Source organism: Pleurodeles waltl, chromosome 12 (genome assembly GCF_031143425.1).
Source record: "Pleurodeles waltl isolate 20211129_DDA chromosome 12, aPleWal1.hap1.20221129, whole genome shotgun sequence".
In the NCBI taxonomy this organism is placed as follows: Eukaryota; Metazoa; Chordata; class Amphibia; order Caudata; family Salamandridae; genus Pleurodeles; species Pleurodeles waltl.
Window position 1 is genome coordinate 291,504,175 of NC_090451.1, and position 20,366 is coordinate 291,524,540.

Below are 20,366 nucleotides of genomic sequence, written 5' to 3' on the forward strand. Positions count from 1 at the left end.
TGTCATGTTATCATTTCAGATGATTTTGAAGTTGCTACCTGCACAGCCTTCATGAAACAATGACAAACCAGCTCTTTGCCTAATGCAAGTGTTGGTGTTTTAACTTGGAAAAAAGGACATATGTGACAACTTTTAAAAAATATTGGAGCGGGATAGCATCCAAAACGCCAGTTTAAGGATTGCAGCTTGCATTTTTAAGTGGTAGCAATTTGAAAACCTCTCCATTGAACGTTTGAAATTAAGACATGGTGAATATGTGCCATTTGCAAATGGTAATTACTTTCGCATACCGATTAACAAGCGGAACACAAAATGAAATGCGAAGCAGTTTGATTCAGCAGAAGGAATGTAAACAGAATATAAGGTGTTCAAACGAGATAAAAAGTGTTTTCCACTTAAGGTAAGATGAAACCATTTGAAATTCATGAGATATAAAGGATATTCTTTACATGAGGGACACGTGTCTCATTTCAACCTGTTTGATGTGTCTTATTGCAACCTGTTTGGTGTGTCTTATGTCAACCTGTTTATTATTATTTATGGATAACATTTACATCTTGTTGAGTGATTACCTCAAAATCGCTATTTTGCTCTGGATTTCGGCGCACAACCCAGCACAGTTAATTGGGATTATGAAGGAAGTAGTTTAGTTTCAAATGCCTTAGCAAGCAAATACCTTGCTTGTTTGATCTTTTGCTTTTACTAAACTTGGCATACACCACTGATGGCAAACCGCTTTGAGATTTCTTCAGCCCTTGGCTCTTTTCCACAGTGTCTGAAATTGCTTCTCTCTTTTAGGTGTTTATCTGCAATTGGTAAATCGCTGAAATCAGAGAGAATTTTACTCCAGTTAGGCTTATTTTATCTGTTTAAAAATATAGCTTTGTCTGCATTGGACTTACAGAAACAGCCAATCAGAGGTTAATGCGACTAGTGGCTTAGAAGTAAGATTTCAAAGTATGGGCTCGATCAGGAAACGTTTATATTGAAGTGAAGCTCACAGGGCTCTTCCTCAAAAGGTAGTTCACCGAAAGAGGCAACCCTCTGCCAGTTTGGATCAAAGATGTGGCAGAGGGAACTGGTGGCAGTGTTTATTCGTAAATGTGCATGTCACTGGCTGATGAGTGCAGGATAGGACTCTGTCCACAGCACATGGGCAGAAGCAGGGCAGCGCTTAGCACACCTCCACAGGGCGGTTGGTAGCCTCAACAATAAGCGCTCATGGCTAGTGGTCTCATGGCGCCTGTGGTAATGCTGTACAGTATATTGTTTTCCAGAGATGTAGACTCTTGTGTTTGTTTCCGCCCTGCCCATATAGCATCCAAGGTCAACCTCACTATATGGAAAATGTCCAGTGCACCAGCCCGAGCTGTCCATATCACTTAATCCTGACTTCTGCTAAGGGACATCGCAATGGGCCCGACAACCTTCTCTGCTCCACTACCACTGCCACATGTGCAGGCCACCCCAGCTCACTCTTAGTGGTATTCTCAAGCAAGGCCCATCTCTGTGCCTCCTGCACATGATGAAGTGTTGTGTTTATTCCAAAATATCGTTTCCTCATGATTAGGGCAAAAAGTGTGCAATGTTTCGCCTATCATAGCACTTGACAGGCTTAAATGTCTCTGTGAATAGACCCTAGAAGGTGTTGGTTTGCAGTGGTTATTGTGAGAGGAGAGTCCAGCTTTGGTCAGTATATGTGCCTGCAGAGAGGGCAAACATTCCCTTTGTGAGGAAGTGCCTCTTTTGAGATGGTAACCCCCCCCTCTTTTTGCCTAGTATTTTATTGTTAGTGTCCAGGGCCCCTGCTAACCAGGTTCCCTGTGCCAGATCTCTTTCCCAAAATTGTTGTGATGCATTGGCAAAATTGACAATACCTTTAGTGGCGACTATACGTCCCTAGTGAATGGTACTTAGGTGCCCTGTGCATGGAGTACTAAGGGTAGGGCCCTGAGGAAAGAGGCACAGATTGTGACACCCTCAGGGACCATGCATCCAACGGCACCCAGCACTCCATTGCAGGCTGAATGTCCTCGTGCAATCCCAAAACGCAAACTTGACATAGCACACAGCCTGTGTGGCCTGTCCACTACACACTACATGCAATATAGGTAAGCCACCTCTCTGGCAGGCCTTCCAGCCTTAAGGCAGGGTGCACTCTACTGCATGGTTGGGCATAGATGCATTAGCAATATGCCCCTACCATGTCCTTGCCAAACCTAGGACATAGTAAGAGAACAGAGTAGCCATTTTAAATGCATCTCCTGGACACGGGTCAGTATGAGTTTCACAGCCACATGATGGCCACGCTGAACCCTGGGTTCCAAATTGGTACCAGTATTAGATTTATTGCAAAATGTACACAGGGGGCACCTTAGAGATGACCCGTGCAAAGCTAACTAACCCTGGCATGGTTGCTGGCCAGTCACAACTAGCCTGCCACCACCAAGACAAGATTCTGGAACCCTGGGGTGAGAGTCTTTGCTCTCTGGGTTCAGAAAACAAAGCCCTTCCTGGGCAGAGGGATTACACCTTCTCCCCCAGGAATATGCACTGCCCTGCCGGTGAGCTTCAAAGGGCTTGCCACCCTTGAAACTCAACCCCCAGCCCTGCTAGCAGCAGATGGCCACCCCCATTGCAAACCCCCACTTTTGGCATGAACAACGATGGGAAAATGCACAAAGGACAGAAGGAGTGGCCACCCCCAGCTGGCACCACTCCTAAGGTGTTGAATGCGAGGTGACCCCTCCTTTTCATTTACCTCCATCTTGCATGGTAGGAAAATAACCAATCAGGGATACAGAAGTGGTCACATAGTGGGTGTAGCCTCCCTAAGGTAGACAACGCATTGGTCTCTACTAGGGACTCCCCTAAATGCCCTCTAAACGCAGTATTTAGTGGGCACCCCTAGACCTGCAGATCCGATGCCAAGGACACAAGATGGTCCCAAGGCTTGAGAACTGCAGTCCTGCTGAACAAAAAAAAAAGGTGCCAAACCCTGCCTGCTGCACCTAGGACTTGACAATCGCCACTGAGGGGGTGCATGTACATCAGACAGACTCTACAATACACCAGAGAATCTCCACCCATCTGAAAATCACCAAAGATCTCCCTCCAGAGTGAAGGCATCACTCCCTGATATAAAGAAGCAAAGACCAGTGAAGTTCAGTTTACTGGCCGGCAGATGATAAAAAAAACGGCCACAGCAGCTAGACCAAATTCCACCAATGGACCCAGTAGACAAATCCTACAAGTGTGCCAAGCTTAGTGGCACTGCACTCTCCAGTGGCTGAAACGTACAATAGCCCAGGACAAATAAGAACCACTCCCCAGAGTGGTCCTGCTGACCTGCAACCCACCCTCAAAGTGACCTGCCTCCTAATTCCAAGGGCACCATTGTGCACAGCACTTGGCTCACCTATCTGCTCTGCACATGGCCTCCCTGGGCCCTTCACTGGAGAACCAGCTGTGCTCTAAGGGGCCCCCACCCTTTGTGACCTCTACACTCCCAGGGGACCCGCTGGTCTCTACTTGAAGTCCGCCTGTGCAGTGCTTTTCCAAGAGGTCCCCAACAATGGTGCTGCACCAGCTCCAAGGACTTTTCAGCAGCTGCTCCTGCCGAAAACCAGGAGCCGCCCAAACTTTCGCAGATGGTCCACAGGACATGTCGACAACCTTAACCTTAAAATGAAAGGAAACCTTGGTAAACGCATGGCCTGATTTTCAAAGCATTTTTAAAGTTTTCTCCCATTGATTCCTATGGTGTGTAATTATGTACAAAAGGACTATTTTTGCTAAACTTTGAAAAATCATAAGTTAGAAAGAACTTACCTGATGATGATACTCTTGGTCTTAAAAATATTATAAAAATCTGAAGTATTTTTGTAAATTGGTTTGGAGTTATTCCTTTGAGTGTGTGTTCACATTTCTTGATATTGTGAGTACAACAAATGCTTGGCACTTTTCCAAGATTGGTCTAAGTGCTCGACCAAACTACCATGAAAATTATAGCATTATGTGGTCTAGGTTTCATCTCTGTAAACCTAGGTAGGGTTGCTTGGACTCTGCACAGTGCACCTCATGTTTGATGTTCTGCTCTACTGCAGACTGGGAGGAGATGAAATAAAAGGAATACCAAGAATGCAGCACTTTTAGTCTGAGTAATGAATGTATGAAGACACTTCCCAAGTCTCTTGCACAAAAAGAATAACATAAGCTTTTGTTTCAGATGCAAAAACATTGTGCAATTCTGAAAATGATCACAGCAGTGAAATAATACTGATCATAGAATTCATCAATGGTTATATTTTATATATATATATATATATATATAACATATTCACAACGCAGAGCTAAAAATAAGAATTACAAATGCATCACCATGGGGCTCGACATCAACATCATCCCTTCATCTGCGAACTTCAAACTGAGAAACCTTCACAACCGAGCCAGAGGGAGTTTTTCCAACCGCATGGGATTCTGAGCAAGGCGTCCCCCCTCAGAATGAGTTCCTTCCAGTCCCAGTTGTCAAACTTCCTCCCATTTATTATTTAAACAAACTGGAGAAGAGAATTCTAGAAAGTACCCCTCCCATACAGTAAGGTGTTGTTCAAACTCTGGCTGCACTAGGCCAGTGTTGGAAACGAATACGCTTGAAACTGGCCAACTCACATGGTGTTTTTCCAAGACCGAGCTGTTCTCTGACTTACCATAAACATTCTCAGCCTGGTACATGTTATCTCTGACACTCCCCCATGTTATGTACCCATCCTCAGTGGGAAGGAGTGAAAACATATTGCACAAGCTAAACATCGAAAAACGCCTGCTTCACCAATGTGAGGGTGTGTTAAGCTATGCTAAGCACAAAATGGAGTCAGTGGTCAAGATGGAGCTGGTGGTTAAATACAGATAGCATTACCATAGAGAGCCAGCCTCCTACATTTGATTCATGAGCAGTGAGATGCAAGACTTTGCATTTGCTGACACTACTCTGTCAATTTGTGAGCATACAGATAACTCTCGAAATTGTCTTTAGCTTCACTGCATTTTGTTCAACTGGCTTAAATTTTAGCAAAATTGGAAACTAACTGTTAGGGCTCTGGCTATGCCCCTACAACAAGAGTACGAGTTAAAAGTCCTTACTTTAGTTTACTTTATCCAAAAGGGGTTCCACATTTCTAAAAAGGTCCCAACTTTAGTAACATTAAACATGTCAGACTCAGAGAACCAGAGCCAGGAGCTCGACCTGGCCCCTTACATGGTATATAACTATGCACAGTTAAGGAAACTCTGCAAGCTATACAAAATTCATACTGGAAAATATGCCAAAGTCAACTAGCTTAGATTTCTGGTGCAACAACAGGGAAAAGCCCACTCCACAGAGGGAGTAGATGGTGAAGGCTCTGATGGAGAGGTTTACACTGTGGACAATGAAGAGGAGGGTAGCTCCTCTACCCCAGCACTAATGCACCCACAGAAGACCACCTGACTTTGGCCAGGTTGACCAAAAGACTGACCCTGGAAGCTCAGTTTTTGGACATTGAAACAAAGAGAAGAAAGTTGGACCTAGGACCCATATCTGATGGCAGCATACAAATGTTAGAGAGAAACCTTTCAATCTCCTGTTGTTCCTCCCTTCTCAGAAGGGGATGATATAGTAAAAAAAATTCTGCCTTTGAAAGTGCGTGTACTGGGTGGGAAATTGAAAAGAATCATTGGGGCACACTGTTGTGGGAGTTATTCTCAGGAAAGTGCAGGAATAGGCTCTTGACACTGAATGAGGTGGATTCTGAATCCTATGAACTTATGAAAGGCTCCCTGATTGAGGATTTTAGGTTTACAAATGAAGAGTAGCCCATAAAGTTTAAGGAGGCTTGAAAAACCCAGAGGCAAACTTGGGTAGAGTTAGTGGACTATTCAGTAAAAATGCTAGGTAGTTGGTTAGCTGGTAACAAGGTACAAGATTATGATGGGCTGCATACCCTGTTCATGAAAGATCATATGCTAAGTAGTTATTACAATGAGAAGCTACATCAATACCTGGTAGACCTAGATTCACTTTCTCCTCTAGAGCTGGGGAAGAAGGCAGACCATTGGGTCAAGACAAGGGTGTCCAAAACTACCACTGGTGGGGGAGACTAAAAGAAAGAGGCACCCTCCCCCAAGGGAGATAGGAGCCAGAATATAAAAAAAAAAAAAAAAAAAAAAAGAGTCTTCTAAAGGCCCTCAAAAATCTGCACAGGAGGGTGGGCCCAGAGACTCCTCACAGCCTAGGGATGGGTGCAAAGGTAGGAACTTTGATCCCAACAAGGCTTTGTGGCATGACTGCAAGAATAGAGGGCACCAAACTGGAGACCATAGCTATAAAAACAAGTAAAATGCCTCTAGCCAACCTGCAGTAAATGCAGTTGCTAATCTCCATGTGGATCACGGTTGTGGCCTGACCAGGTTAGTGATCACACAGAGGCCACGCTAGTCACAGAGAGTGGGGTAGAATTATTCTGTGCTGTCTGGACTCGTAATCTGCACATATATACAGGCAGAATCCTTTGATAAATGGGGAGAAAGTTGAAACCCTAAGGGACACAGGAGCTAGGGTCACCATGGTGACCCAGCACTTGGCCCACTCAAATCAGTTCCTGGTAGGGAAGTCTTATCCTGTCACCAATGCGACAAAGTTCCATCCAAAGGCTATGGTAACATTTGGCTGAAGGTAGTGGTTGGACAGAAGGAAGTGGTTGTGTCCTCTTCCATCCCAGTAGATCTGCTTGGAAATTACCTGGAGCATTCCCCCTGGCTGAAGTAGAACTGAAGACCCATGCAGTCATGCTTGGGATCCAAGAATGGGCCTGTGTTAAGACTAGCGCACAGAGCAAACTTCAGAGAGAAAAAGAAGTGTTGGATCCTGAAATAATGGATCACCCTTCCAAGAGAAAAGGCAAGAAGAGGAGCCAGCTTCTATACAGAGCACAAGTCAGAACTAGGGGTGGGCGGTGAGCTTCTCCGCTGGTGGAGTTAACAGAGTTTTTGGCGCTCCGTGCTCTGCTTGAAGCGCACAATTAGCCCAAAACCCAGCAGTGGAGGAGAGCTCACCGCATGCACACTGCAGCTCCGTTATGGGTCACACAGCACAAGCGCAGACGGTCTGCGCATGCACTGTGTGGCCCATAACTGGGCTGCAGTGCACACTAAGCCCAAAGAGGTCACGTCAGCGATGGCCGCGTGTAGCTGCTGCAAGAGGCTGCACTGGTACCAGCTCTGGATCCAGTCCTTCCTCCGGCCTCCTGTCTTGAGCAGCCAGGGTGGAGCAGGGGCAGAGGGAGACAGAGAGCCAGGTCGCTAGCAATGAGGACCCTCGGAGGACCCAGGTAAGACACTTGTTTTGCTGTCTCTTCTGTGTGCACATGGGCCGATGCACAAGAGGCCTGAAAGGGCAGATTTCGCTGTCTATCGCACTGGTTGCAGGCAGCGAAAGCTGCTATTTCAGGCCTCTTGTGCACTGGCTATGGGGCAGGTGGATGCACAAGAGACCATGGCCTGAAAGCCAGGACTTGGAAGCGCTAAGCAGGGTTGGGCACATTCAGGCCAGGCTGCCAGTAGGGCAGACGGCACTCCACCGTTTGGAATTCCACAAAGTAGTACTTCTTGAGCTCTGCCCACCTCTGGTCAGAAACCCTCTTCTCAGGAAGAGGACTTGTTATTCCCAGAGGAAACTGAGCCTGCAGAGCTTGGGCCTTATCACCCACAGCTCTTAGGCCCAGAGGGACCCTCCAGGGAGGATCTGGGTCAGGAACAAATAACCTGTCCCACTCTTTAAGGCCTGAGGCAGCAAGCTGCACAGGAGGAAAAGGGCAGTATCAATGGTACCCACAGGGTTTACTGGGAGGATGGACTTGTGTTCACTGAGGCTAGGGACCTCAAGCTGGTGTAACCAGGAGGGTGGTAATACCCCAGCAGAGATTTCTTCTCTCTCTAGCTCATGAGAGCATTAGGAAATTGATATATCCTAGTTCTAGTGGATCATGCCACTAGATATCTATCCTGAAGGCATAACCCTTAGGGCCATAACTGCTCCTGAATAGCAAAAGTCCTCCTGGGTATTTTTACCAGAGTTGGGTTCCCTAAGGAGGTAGTATCAGACAGATGTTCTAATTTCATGTCTGCATACCTCAAACACATGTGGAAGGAATATGGTATAAGCTACAATTTCACTACTCCATGCCATCCACAAACAAATGGGTTGGTTTGAAATATTTAACCAGCCCTTAAAAGGCATGACTGGAGGACTCCCTGAAAAATTCCATCTCTGTTTTTTTTGCCTACAAGAAGTGCCACAAAAGGAAGTAGGTTTCCCTCCATTTGAACTTTTGTTTGGGCAGGGGACCACGGAGTCTTATAAGGGAAGGCTGGGAGAAGCCTCTCAAAGAGCCCAAGCAAGACAGTGCACTATGTATTTGGCCTAGGTTCAAGGATGGCAGAGTTCATGGAAAAAGTAAGCCAAACCTTCAAACCAGCCAGGAGCTGCAAGAGCACTGGCATGACCAAAACGCTGCTATGGTGGAATTCCAAAGGCAGAAAATGTTGGTGTTGGAGCCTGAGGCTCCTAGGGCTCACTAAGACAAGTGGTCTGGGCTCTATCCCATACTTGAAAAGAAAGGGGAGGTCACTTATCAAGTTGACCTGGGCAGTTGCAAAACCCCCATGTTTGCAAGGGTGCCTGTGTTGTAAGAAGGATTTTTTGTGCAGGAAGGAGCACTTTCCTTCATAAAACAATCCACTGAGACATTTTCCTTATTCCATGTGTGCTACAGAATGCAGTACATGTAGAAAGAGGAAATAACGAGAAGAAATAAACATATTTCTCCTCATTAGTCCTCACCTGGGAAAGCATAGCAGTTTTGGGTCATTCCCAGGTATACCACTCACAGTAGATCTGGGAATGCATCAAACACCTTTTGTGCTGATTGTGAACACCCATGAATCACTCATTGAAGCCTTCCTGGGGGAGAGTACTGCCACACAGCGATTTGAGCTGCATTGCGTTACTCTGGCTGGATTCATCAGGTCACTCAGGGCCATGAAAGGTGGCCTTGCATGGCTTATTAAATCAAATTTATGGGTTGTGTTGCATTTGCACTCCATTTCATGGCTCAAATGCAATACAACTCTTAGATAAATCTACCCCTCATTTCATACCATTTGTGGAATAGGCAGTCCAACCCCCTCATATATTACTGTGTGTTTCAGATGCAAAAATTACCGATGATGGAAAGAATGCTGAACAATGCAAACATTCACCCCCAGTCACAGAAATCTGGGTTTAATCCATGTTTTTTTTTGCCCACCATGCCTTGCCCAGTTTGAACCCAGCTAATGTAATTCAGTCTTGACCCCGTTCCCTATGGGAACAGTCCAGCCCAAGCTGCCAGGTCAGGTCCCTGATGCACAGGAAACAAGCATCATGGGACGGGTTTTGGGGTATCACCCAACATCAGCCAGGCTAGCTTGAATCCAGTTGCACAGCGAGTATAGGACTCACGCCTAGGCATACCCTTCCCACTTAAGGTGACAAATGAAAAAGGTTTTTTAGGGCAGCCACTAGCTCAATACACAATGTTTGGCAGAGAAGAAGGAATTCCAGTCTTTAATATGATATAGGTAGTCTTCAATTTACCTAAGATGTCTCTAGTATCATATACAGGTGTGGAACCTTCAGCATGCATATATAGTTCTATTCTATAGTCATTATTTAGGTAATTGGGTCATATAAATGTGACAGAAGGCAGTAGAGTCTTGAACCTGGTGCTGTACTATTGCTTATCATTGATGTTTTCAGGAACAAAATAATTGCTTTTGAAGTTCTTAGTCATGTTTTCCAGGAAGTTCCAAACCAAAACAATCTTTGTTCAGAAGCTGAGCATACCAGCTACCAGCTAGAGTTCTTTACAAAAAATCGTAAGCTCTCCCTGGGGCTGGGGATTCAATCACCCAGGACACTTACTGCAAATTTTTTATGAAGTGCTTCCTGCATGGAACATTGAATAATATGTGAGCAACTCTTGCCTCTCATTTTCTACTTTTTCTTTATTTTTTTTAAAGTCATTTCCCTGGTACCCGCCCTCCCAAGGCCCCTGCTAGCTCCCCAAGGCAGTACCCATAATGGGTGCTGGCAGGAATTGGCAATTTTGTTTGAAATTGGGTGCCCTGGTCCTCAGCCGGGCTCCCTCAACGGCCTTAATTGTTGGGGACAGTAAGGGGAGTTCCAGGGGCCCGCAGCCCTGCCAGTTTCCTAGCCAGCATTCATACCTGGTTTCAGCAAAAGAGCCAGAGGGGAAGCCCAATGCTCCCATGGCCCAAGTAGGCTCCCCAGCAAGCACCCATAGCCAGCACCCATAGTAGTGGAGCCAGCTCTTTAACTTTGCACATGCCCAGACGAGAGCATAATTTTACTCTGTTGCCAGTGGTTGTGTTCCCTGCCAGGGAAAGTGTGGGCAAACCTAGGTTGACCGAATCTGCGATACAAATATAATCTACTCAATATCAATACCAAACATTCCCAATGTATCACACACACTAGCAAATATATGGTTTGTGCAACAGCAACATATTTCAAATCATTAAATGGTGACATAGACGTATTTAAATCCACAGGTCAATACATTAATCTTCATTGGCAAGGTTCTCCATACTGTTATCTCAAATTAGGACAAGCATGTGTAGGAGCGGGCTAACACATGTGGGCAAAAGCAAAAAGGAAAAGCAAGACAAAAATAACTTAAAAAGGTTATCTATCTCAGGTTAAATTAGACTAACTAAAATAAAACAGGTGTCAGCATGCTAAGTCTAATAACTTTAGGCAAGGGAACAATTAGCATTGCAATTGATTATACCTTTCCCAATATCAGCATACAATTCAGGTACATCAGCTGAGCAAATCACAGTCATCAGAATTCATCAGAAATATCATCAGAGGAAAGTGCAGAACATAGGCTGCACATCAGGAATATCCAGTGGACAAGTTAACAGTTTGAAATTCAAAGGGGCACTTAGCAATAGAATAATCAAGAAGGGTATGAACAGGGTGAAGATCAAGTGGGCACGAGGATCAAGTGGGAACTAACTAAAGGTTGCAAAAGTCTCTGCCTAACTAGGAATCTCCAAAGCATTTCAATTGGGTGCCCTAGTGGACCCACATCATTTAAGAAGAACAATCTCCAAAGAAAAGTAAAATGCCCATTAGGTTTCCAACAGCTCCAGGTTCTCTCAGGGTAGGTGTGAAGTCATCACTCCTTCCGTGTACCACCAGTAATAACTAGCAACTCTGTACATTACTTGATACATTTCAAAACCTATCAGTTGGCTCACATCAGTTCCAGCAGTTCACATGAGACCGAGGTCCTCATTCAGAGTTTGGCGGTAACTGAATTGCCACGCAGGCGGCAGTCTCTTGACCAGGGTGGAGGTGCATCTAACGAGTAAGGCGGTGAACCCAATGCAACAAAGACAACTCACCGCCAGCACCGCCACTGCCGATGAGCAACATCCGGCAGTGGAATCCAACTTCATGCTGGCAGAAGCCAATGTCCCACCCGCAGTATTCTTTGTCACCACACCGCCAAGATATCCGGGGTGTACTGGCCTCTATAAAAAACAATCAGGAGGAAACAGAAAGTACAAAAGGAGACACCCACCTCCAGGCACAGAGATGCCTCTGCGGCCGCCATGTCATACAAACTGCTAGTCTTCCCAGCGTTGTATCTCACCATACACCTTCAGGGTTACCGACAACGACGAAGATGACAACCTTAAGTACGCCTATCACAGGGGGGAGGAAATGGCAGTGATACACTCCCACACATAACACACATTCCTCCCACAGACAGCTAAGACCACACACAGGCGCACACAACATATGTCAATGGCAAGTAGCCAATACACACACAAAGCCAAGCAGATATGTGCCAAACATACACTCACTAACCGACCTATCCCATTGTGGAACAAATGACGTCACACTCACAGCTGCAAGTCGCTTCGCAAATGTCTCTTACAGTACTATGCATACACACTTTAAATGCATACTGTGAGCACTAAAAAACAAAAACCCGTGTGCTCACTACGGGCAGGACTCAAACGCTTTGAAAGCTGTTTGGGCTTCACTTTAGACAGTGGCTTTTGCATTTACACAAGTAAGTCTTGACCAGCAAATCTCACCCAGGTGACACAGCTCCTCCAATTGCACTCAGGATTCACCCAATACCAACCAACAACATACATTCACTCAAGGAAAACTGCCGATGTTGTCAACAGCTCCTCAAGGCCAATACCTCAAAGCAGACAATAAATTAAACAGGTGTCTCTGTACACTTGTGCGTTACTCCGGAGTCCTAGGCCGCAACGGACCCGTAAAACAACAACAACCACCGTGGACATTAGTTTTTAAGCACAAAGTGCCACAATCACTTCAAGTATGATGTCTCAAGAAAAACACTTCACAACATCCCACGGCAATTTTAGCGAAAGCTCTGCAAGCGCAAAACCCTATTCATACAGTCACCTTACACTTGCAACATAACACTGGAATTTCATCAACCTCAAACTAACCATAGAACAACTCACAGTGTGGATTACAATCATGGTTACCCCTCCCAAGGGACATAACCATTACCCTACTACCAAAATTTGTCACTAGTCTTAACACTAATCAAAATATTTGGTTCTCCCCTCATCATGGGACAAAACCAGAACTCTCCTACCAGATGCTGCTTATGCTTTTTCTCCTCCGTGTCAGGATTCATAAACGCTTTCTCACTGAGGTCGATGGGATCTTTGGACCCAGGGAGGAATGTGATTAACGTATACAATCTTTCCAATCAAAATAAATACAATAGCAAATTTAAACACCATGAACAATGTGACCATGGAAAAAAAACTCAAATCTGTGAAACGTTTTAAAGATTTATTGTAACCACAGAGCAAAAGTCACATAAATAGTGCTCAATGTAAAAAAAAAAAAAATATATATATATATATATATATATATATATATATATATATATATATATATATATATGTAAATGAAAACATATTTCAAATCATTAGATGGTGACATTAGTCAGATTTAAATTTGCAAGTCAATACAATAATCTTTATGGGAAAGGTTCTCCATACTGCTATCTCAAATTAGGACAAGCATGTGTGGGCCCAGGCAAAAATATGTGGGCAAAAGCAAAAAGGAAGACAAAAATAATTTTAAAAAGTAATCTATCTCTGGTTAAATTAGACTAACTAAAATCAAACACGTGCCACCATGCTAAGTCTAATAACTTCAGGCAAGGGAACAATTAACATTGCAATTCATTATACCTTTCCTGGGATCAGCATACACTTCAGATTCGTCAGCAGAGCAATTCAGAGTGAGTGGAATTCATTTGAAGAAACATCAAGGGAAAGTGCAGAATACAAGCTGCATATCAGGAACATTTAGGGGACAAGTTAACAGTTTGAAATTCAAAGGGACACTTAGCAATATAAGAATCAAGGATAGACTTAACAAGTGAAGATCAAGTGGGAACTTGACAGCATGAGGATCAATTGGGAACTTAACAGAATGAGGGTCAAGTGGGAACCAACTACAGCCTGCAAATATCTCTGCCTAACTAGGGATGTCCAAAGCATTTTGATTGGTTTGCTGAGTGGACCCACATCATGTAAGAAGGACAATTTCCAATGAAAAAAAAAATGCCCATTGGGTTCCAGCTCCAAGGTCAATGAAGAAACTTACACATAATACAATAGCCCTCTTTGCTAAACATGGGAAACAACATAATGGAAGAATTCAGGTTAAAAGGTAAAGAAATGATTCAGCCTTGTGCTGCTGTAAATATAAAACTTCAGGCCTAGTAATGCTAGCACAAGAAATTCAATGCATTCATATTGCTTCTAATAAAATACACATAACTATGCAAACATATAAACATATCTCATTAATAATATATCTTAGAAAATGCAAAATATTTCAATATTAATTGCAATCCTTGTGAACGCATTTTATTTGATATGACTGGGTTGTGCATTTATTTTTCTGCACACAAGTAACTTTAAACCAATAACTCATATTCAACATAAATCATAATTATCTTTTACTCACAACAATTTAGTCTAATGATGAATAATTTTCAACATTAACATGTTAACATGATTTAACATGATGTTAACATGTTAACGAACACAGGTGGGCACAACGTTTGCCATGGTAGGCACAATGTCCACCAATAGTAGGCATAATGTCCACCATTATTCAAAATGTGTACACTTTAAAATACATGTTAGTGCATCTCAAGTAGGCTTTTAAATGTGAATATAAAGTCACCTAATGCTGACTTCTGTGCCACTAAAGCATTACTAACGTTTTTGCTCCACCACACCGACTCACACATTCTTACAGGCACTCACAGCACTTACATTGCATGAAAAGCATTTCACTCACAAACCTAAATGTCCCGGAATGGTTATTGTTAGCCTTAGGGTGGTCACCCCTAACTTTTTGCTTGCCTCCCTCCACTTTTTGGACACTGTTTTGCTAGTTTTAGGACTCTGCACATTTTATCACTGCTAACCAGTGCTAAAGTGCATATGCTCTCTCCCTTAAAACATGGTGACATTGGTTCATACCCAATTGGCTTATTTAATCTACTTGTAAGTCCCCAGTAAAGTGCACTACATGTGCCCGGGGCCTGTAGATCAAATGCTACTAGTGGTCCTGCAGAACTGATTGACCCACCCACATAAGTAGCCCCTTAACCATGCCTCAGGCCTGCCATTAAAAGGCCTGTGTGTGCACTTTCATTGCCAATTCGACTTGGCGTTCAAAAGTACTTTCCAAGCCTTAAAATCCCCTTTTTCTACATACATACAAGTCACCCCTAAGGTAGGCCCTAGGTAACCCGTAGGGCAGGGTGCTATGTAGGTAAAAGGCAGGACATATACCTGTGTAGTTTATATGTCCTGGTAGTGTAGAACTCCTAAATTCATTTTACACTGCTGCAAGGCCTCCTCCTTGCATAGGCTAACATTAGGGCTACCCTCATATATGACAGCCTGCATTGCGGTGAGAAAATCACTGCACGCTGAACTGGAACGACGCAGCCCGGCTCCCCGAGAGGAGATCTACGCAGTGCTAGCATTGCTATCGGAACTCTGATGCACGGCCCACTAGATCGATGCATAAAGGAGCTGGAACGACGCAACTCGACTTCCTGCAAGAAGAATCGATGCAGCGCCTGCTGTGTGACAGAAATTTCCTCACATCGCCCACCGGATCAACGCAGCTCCTGTGACTTCGGTTTGCACGCCCAGCATTTCCCCCATTGTCCCCGGCGCGTCCGAAAACCCCACAACCCAAAGAGGATCCAAGTCAGCGCACTGGAAATCGATGCAAAGCCTTCCCTGCGTGGAAAATTATCGACGCATCGTCTGTGTACACCCGGAGAAACCGACACACACCTCCCCATTTTCCACGCATCTCCTCCTCTGTGGTCCCTTGCGGAGAATTTGAATGCAAACCAGGTACTTTGTGCTTGCAAGAGACACTTGTTGCCTATTAAAGACTCCTTTTATCATTCTCTAAAGTGATATTTTAGCATGTACTTATCAAACCTTGATCGTTTTGGCCTGCCTTTAACCAGATAAATATTATATACATTCCTAAACACTGTTTTGTGGTGTTATACTGTGTTATTGCATGATTTATTGCACAAATACTTTACACATTGCTTACTAAGTTAAGTCTGACTGCTCAGTGCCAAGCTACCAGAGGGTGGGCACAGGATAATTTGGATTGTGTGCGACTTACCCGGACTAGAGTGAGGGTCCTTACTTGGACAGGGGGTAACCTGACTGCCAACGAAAGGCCCCATTTCTAACAGGTATCTTTTGGCAAGAAGTAGGGCAACTGTGTGAGTATTTAAGGGAGTCTGTGAGTGGGTGCTTGAGTGTCTGAGTGGGTCTGTGAGAGGGTGCATGATTCTCTAAGTGGGCCTGTGCGGGTGTATCAGACTCTGAGTGGGTCTGTAACTGAATACATGAGCCTCTTAGTGGGTCTGTGAGTGGGTGTAAGTGAACCCATTAGTGTCTGGGTTAGTGTGTGAATGTTTTTTTTGCTGGTATTCATGTTACATGGGGTGCGCGCTGAGCATCGTGATACGTTTGCAAATATTGCATGTGGAAAACATTTTTTTTACATGTTGTATGCACATGGTGACCCACAAACACCCCTAGGTGCCACCCTACGGGGTAGGGTACTTCTACCCTGTCCCCTTATACAACTTTTGATAAATAATTACAGCCCTGTGGAACCGTGTCACATTACTTAATCAGTGGCTGCAACTTTCTGCTCAGGTTATGGCCAGCCAATCACAGCATTTCTGTTGGCCTGTGCATTTGTAATTCATCAAGAAATAGTTGGGAAGTATTTGAGCACCTAGATATATACATTTGTTTTTCTTTTAATATCTCAGAAACCACTGAAAAAAATTACACCAAATAAAAAAAGAAGCACTTATGGACCAAGAGCTAACTTTCTGCCAAATTTGATGTAATACTGTCCCTCGGTTCGGGCTGTAGTCATGCCTAAAATCTATGTGTAAATTAACATGGGAAACACAATTTTATAGACCCACTATTTTCTTGGCCCCCACTTGACGGATCACCTACGAACTTTTCCATGCACAACAAGACCCAAATTGACCCTTATTTTTGGAAAATTTCATGTAAATTCGTAAAACAACACCCAAGATACAGCCAAGTCAGTTCCGTACAAAAAGAAAATTATTCAGCATGTTAGAAACAGCCATGAAAGTACTAAAAACATTGGTAATAACATTATCAGAAAACAAAATAAAGCTAAAGTGCAGAGATCCAAATAACACACATATTCAATAGCCCAACATAGACATACGATTTACCAGTTTCTAGGGCCAATTAAATCGAGTACATAATATTATCTTCAAATTAGCAAATGAATAGCCCTCAAAATAAAAAGACAACATGAAAACACACCAAATGGCCATTTAAAGCAAGCAAAAAATTCAAGGCAAATGTGTGGTTTCTAATATTCTGAACAACAAAAATAAGTTTAATTTAGTAGTGCCTATAGTTCGAGTAAAAGCTACAGAATAGCATAAAATTCAACATGCTCTACTTACTCATACCAGCACATGGGCAAGGAGTCGACTGTGTTAGGCACAACTTCATAATAGGACAGGCTATCAAATGGTGCACAACACCAAGCCTGAACCTGGTCATCACATAGTGGTGTTGATTATTGGTAACACGTGATAAGTAGATAGAGCCCATTCAGTGTTAAGACCTATGCCTATAAAAAGTGTCTTTAATCGATGTGTTTGTGAGTGACAAAACCTTAAGGAGGTCAGCCTACACTAACAATTTAAATAAAGTGCTGAAGGAAGGATTCATATATGACAACCAAGAGATACAGGATACATTATCCAAAGTTAATCAATCTAAAATAATCAATTTGGTAAAATTAGTTTCCCCTTTTGATTATATAGAAAACTAAAGGAGCAGAGGTCTGACCAGGAGCACCTCCTCCAGATATTGTAAACCAACCTCCTGATGGACAATAACATTTGAATCAGAGGCAGGTAAACAGAGCATACATTTTAAAAAACAGTTTTCCTTAAGTTGTAATTGCTCACTGGAGGTGTACCCCCACAAACTGACCCCATAGTTAGCAGTAGCCACCCCTCTGGCCTTATATATCTCCACCATTTTATTAAATGGACCAGCTACCCAGTTTTGATGAAAACCTGAAAACCCCATTGGTATTTCTGGGCAATTTGGATATATCATTAAGAAGCTGGTGAACCCAGCAACCATTGCTCGTGAATAGGACTCCCAGGTAACTAAAAAAGTTTACTCTAGTAATAGAGGTATAAAATAAAATAAAAAAATACATTTTTTGTGTTTATGCCCGCAGATCATTGAGAGTGATTTGGATTTATTAATCACCATATTCTTTAAAGCAACTCCACAATTTCTGTAGGCCAACCAGGGTCCTAGATAATAATTCTGTGTCATCAGCGTATAATAACAGTGGTATGGGACACCCGGAAATTCAAGGAACATCAGTTTGTAAGGCCTGCAGAAAATTATCAACCTCATTAACAAAAAGTGAAAATAGTACTGGGGGCAAAACCTAGCCCTCTTGAATGTCTCTCTCCACTTTAACAATGGGCGAGCATTCTCCCTGGGGTCCATAATAGACTTTACTCGATAGGTTCCCATACAGACGTGCAAGAAAGCTAATAATTGCTTTGTGAGCACCAAGAGAGCAGCATTGACCAAAGGATGGTATGGTCCACTCAATCAAAATGCACTATTTAGATCTACAAAACAAAGATAAAGGGACCCAGCTTTAGCCTGGGTATATTTCCCAGTCAGCAGATCTAAGTTGACACATTGCTCTATTGTCCCTAGACCCTTTCTAAACCCAAACTGGGCTGGGGATAGGACAGAATTTTCCTATGTCCACCCCTCCAGCCTCTTCAATAAAATGCTACTCATCACTTTTATTGAGGAATCCAAAAGTGAGATAGGACAATTTTGTTTTGAACCTGACCTATCGCCATTCTTAAAAATTGGAACTACAAAGATAATGCCCCAGGAAGGTGGTATCACACAGACAGCATCAGCATTGAACACCCTAGTCAGAATAGGCCCCCATAATCCTTATAGTTACTTGAAAGAACTCCAACTATAACTACTGAATCTCTATGTTTCGGACAAGTAAATTCAGAACCTAACTATAACGTCCCTGTAACCTTTGTTTTTTTTCAGTGAAAAAAAAAAAAAATATATATATATATATATATATATATATATATATATATATATATATATTTAGCAGACAACATGCTAAAGCCCAATTCCAGAAGATGCCAAGTGATTTATTGTGTGATAAGAATGGCAGCAGACCTCTTTCCTGATGCGTTTCGGCTCTCACACTAGCCTTTATCACAGGTGCACAGAATTTTAATTTGAAAAGGACCACAGGTTTTTAAAGCCAACGTATCCATGTGACTGCTTCGGTCCAAATCCTACAATTACCAGAATGTATTGTGAAAAAAATGCCACGTATTTCATCCAGCTGCCGTGCATTATCAAAATATTGGCATAAATGGCATCACATCACTGCAGATACAAATAAAACCATTTACTTTTCAGTGTTAATGTGTTCAATGTAAAATCACAGTGCATTTAAAAGACATTAAACTTAATCTTACCTTCAGTTTATAAGAAGTGAAGTACGCATGAATTCAAAGCATGCAATGTTGCAATCAACATTAGAAATCTTGTGTCCTTCCCATGTGCTCATTCCCAAAATGCATTGAGCTGTCCTAATCAGTGTAATCTTTAAAATCGTAAGGGTCTGGAATCAGCAAACGGAATCTAAAACTCCTCGTGCAATCCTTTGCTAGAGCTCCACACTTAGTAGTCGCCAGATAAATCCCTTCCTTGTGAGAAAGCAAGCAATAATGCTCCCTAAAGAAAACCAAACAGAACTGTCTTCGTTGATGGGAGCCCCCCAAACCCACACGGTGGTTTCAGCAAACGAGAACGATGCATCCGATGAACCAACTCAGCAGACAAAAGAAAGCACCGAAGCCTTACTCGAGAAGGTGCAAAGCGATTTATTGTGTGATAAGAATGGCAGCACACCTCTTTCCTGACACGTTTCGGCTCACACACTAGCCTTGATCACAGGTGCAAATAATTTCAATTGAATGTGCCCACCTGCCTATAAAGACAAAGTAGCCATGCGACTGTTTTTGTCCAAATCCTACAATTACCAGAATGCATTGTGAAAAAATGTCACATACTTCATCAAGCTGTCGTGAATTATCAAAACAATGGCAAAAATGGCTTTGCGTCACTGCAGATATGATTAAAATCCTTCAGTTTTCAGTGCACTCCATAACGTGTTCAATGTAAAATCACCGTGTATTTAAAAGACATGAAACCTGATCGTACCTTCAACTCATAGGAAGTAAAGTACACATTAATTCAATGCCTGCAGTGTCCCAGTCAACATTATAAATACTATGTCCTTCCAATGTGCTCATTCGAAATATGGACGGTGCTGTCCCAATCAACTGTAATCTTTCAAATCGCAATATGAGACTACTCCTGCAAGCCCTTACTCAAGCTCCACAAATACTAGTCGCCAGATAAATCCTTTCCCTGTGTGAAAGCGAATGGACCATGATCCCCAAATAAAACCAAGGGGAACTCTCTTCGTTGATGGGAGCCCCCAAACGTACAGGGCAGCTTCAGCAAGTGGGAAC

The 20,366-nt window shown here is 43.2% G+C and overlaps 1 long non-coding RNA gene across 2 annotated transcripts in view; it reads right to left on the minus strand.

Moving 5' to 3' along the window:
- The window catches only part of LOC138268179 (uncharacterized), a 279,010-nt gene extending 259,243 nt beyond the window's left edge, over positions 1–19,767 (minus strand). For both annotated transcript variants that reach the window (XR_011199950.1, XR_011199949.1), the window contains exon 1: positions 19,305–19,767. This is a non-coding gene — a long non-coding RNA (uncharacterized lncRNA). The remainder of the gene's footprint in view (positions 1–19,304) is intronic.
- Between the last annotated feature and the right edge of the window lie 599 nt (positions 19,768–20,366).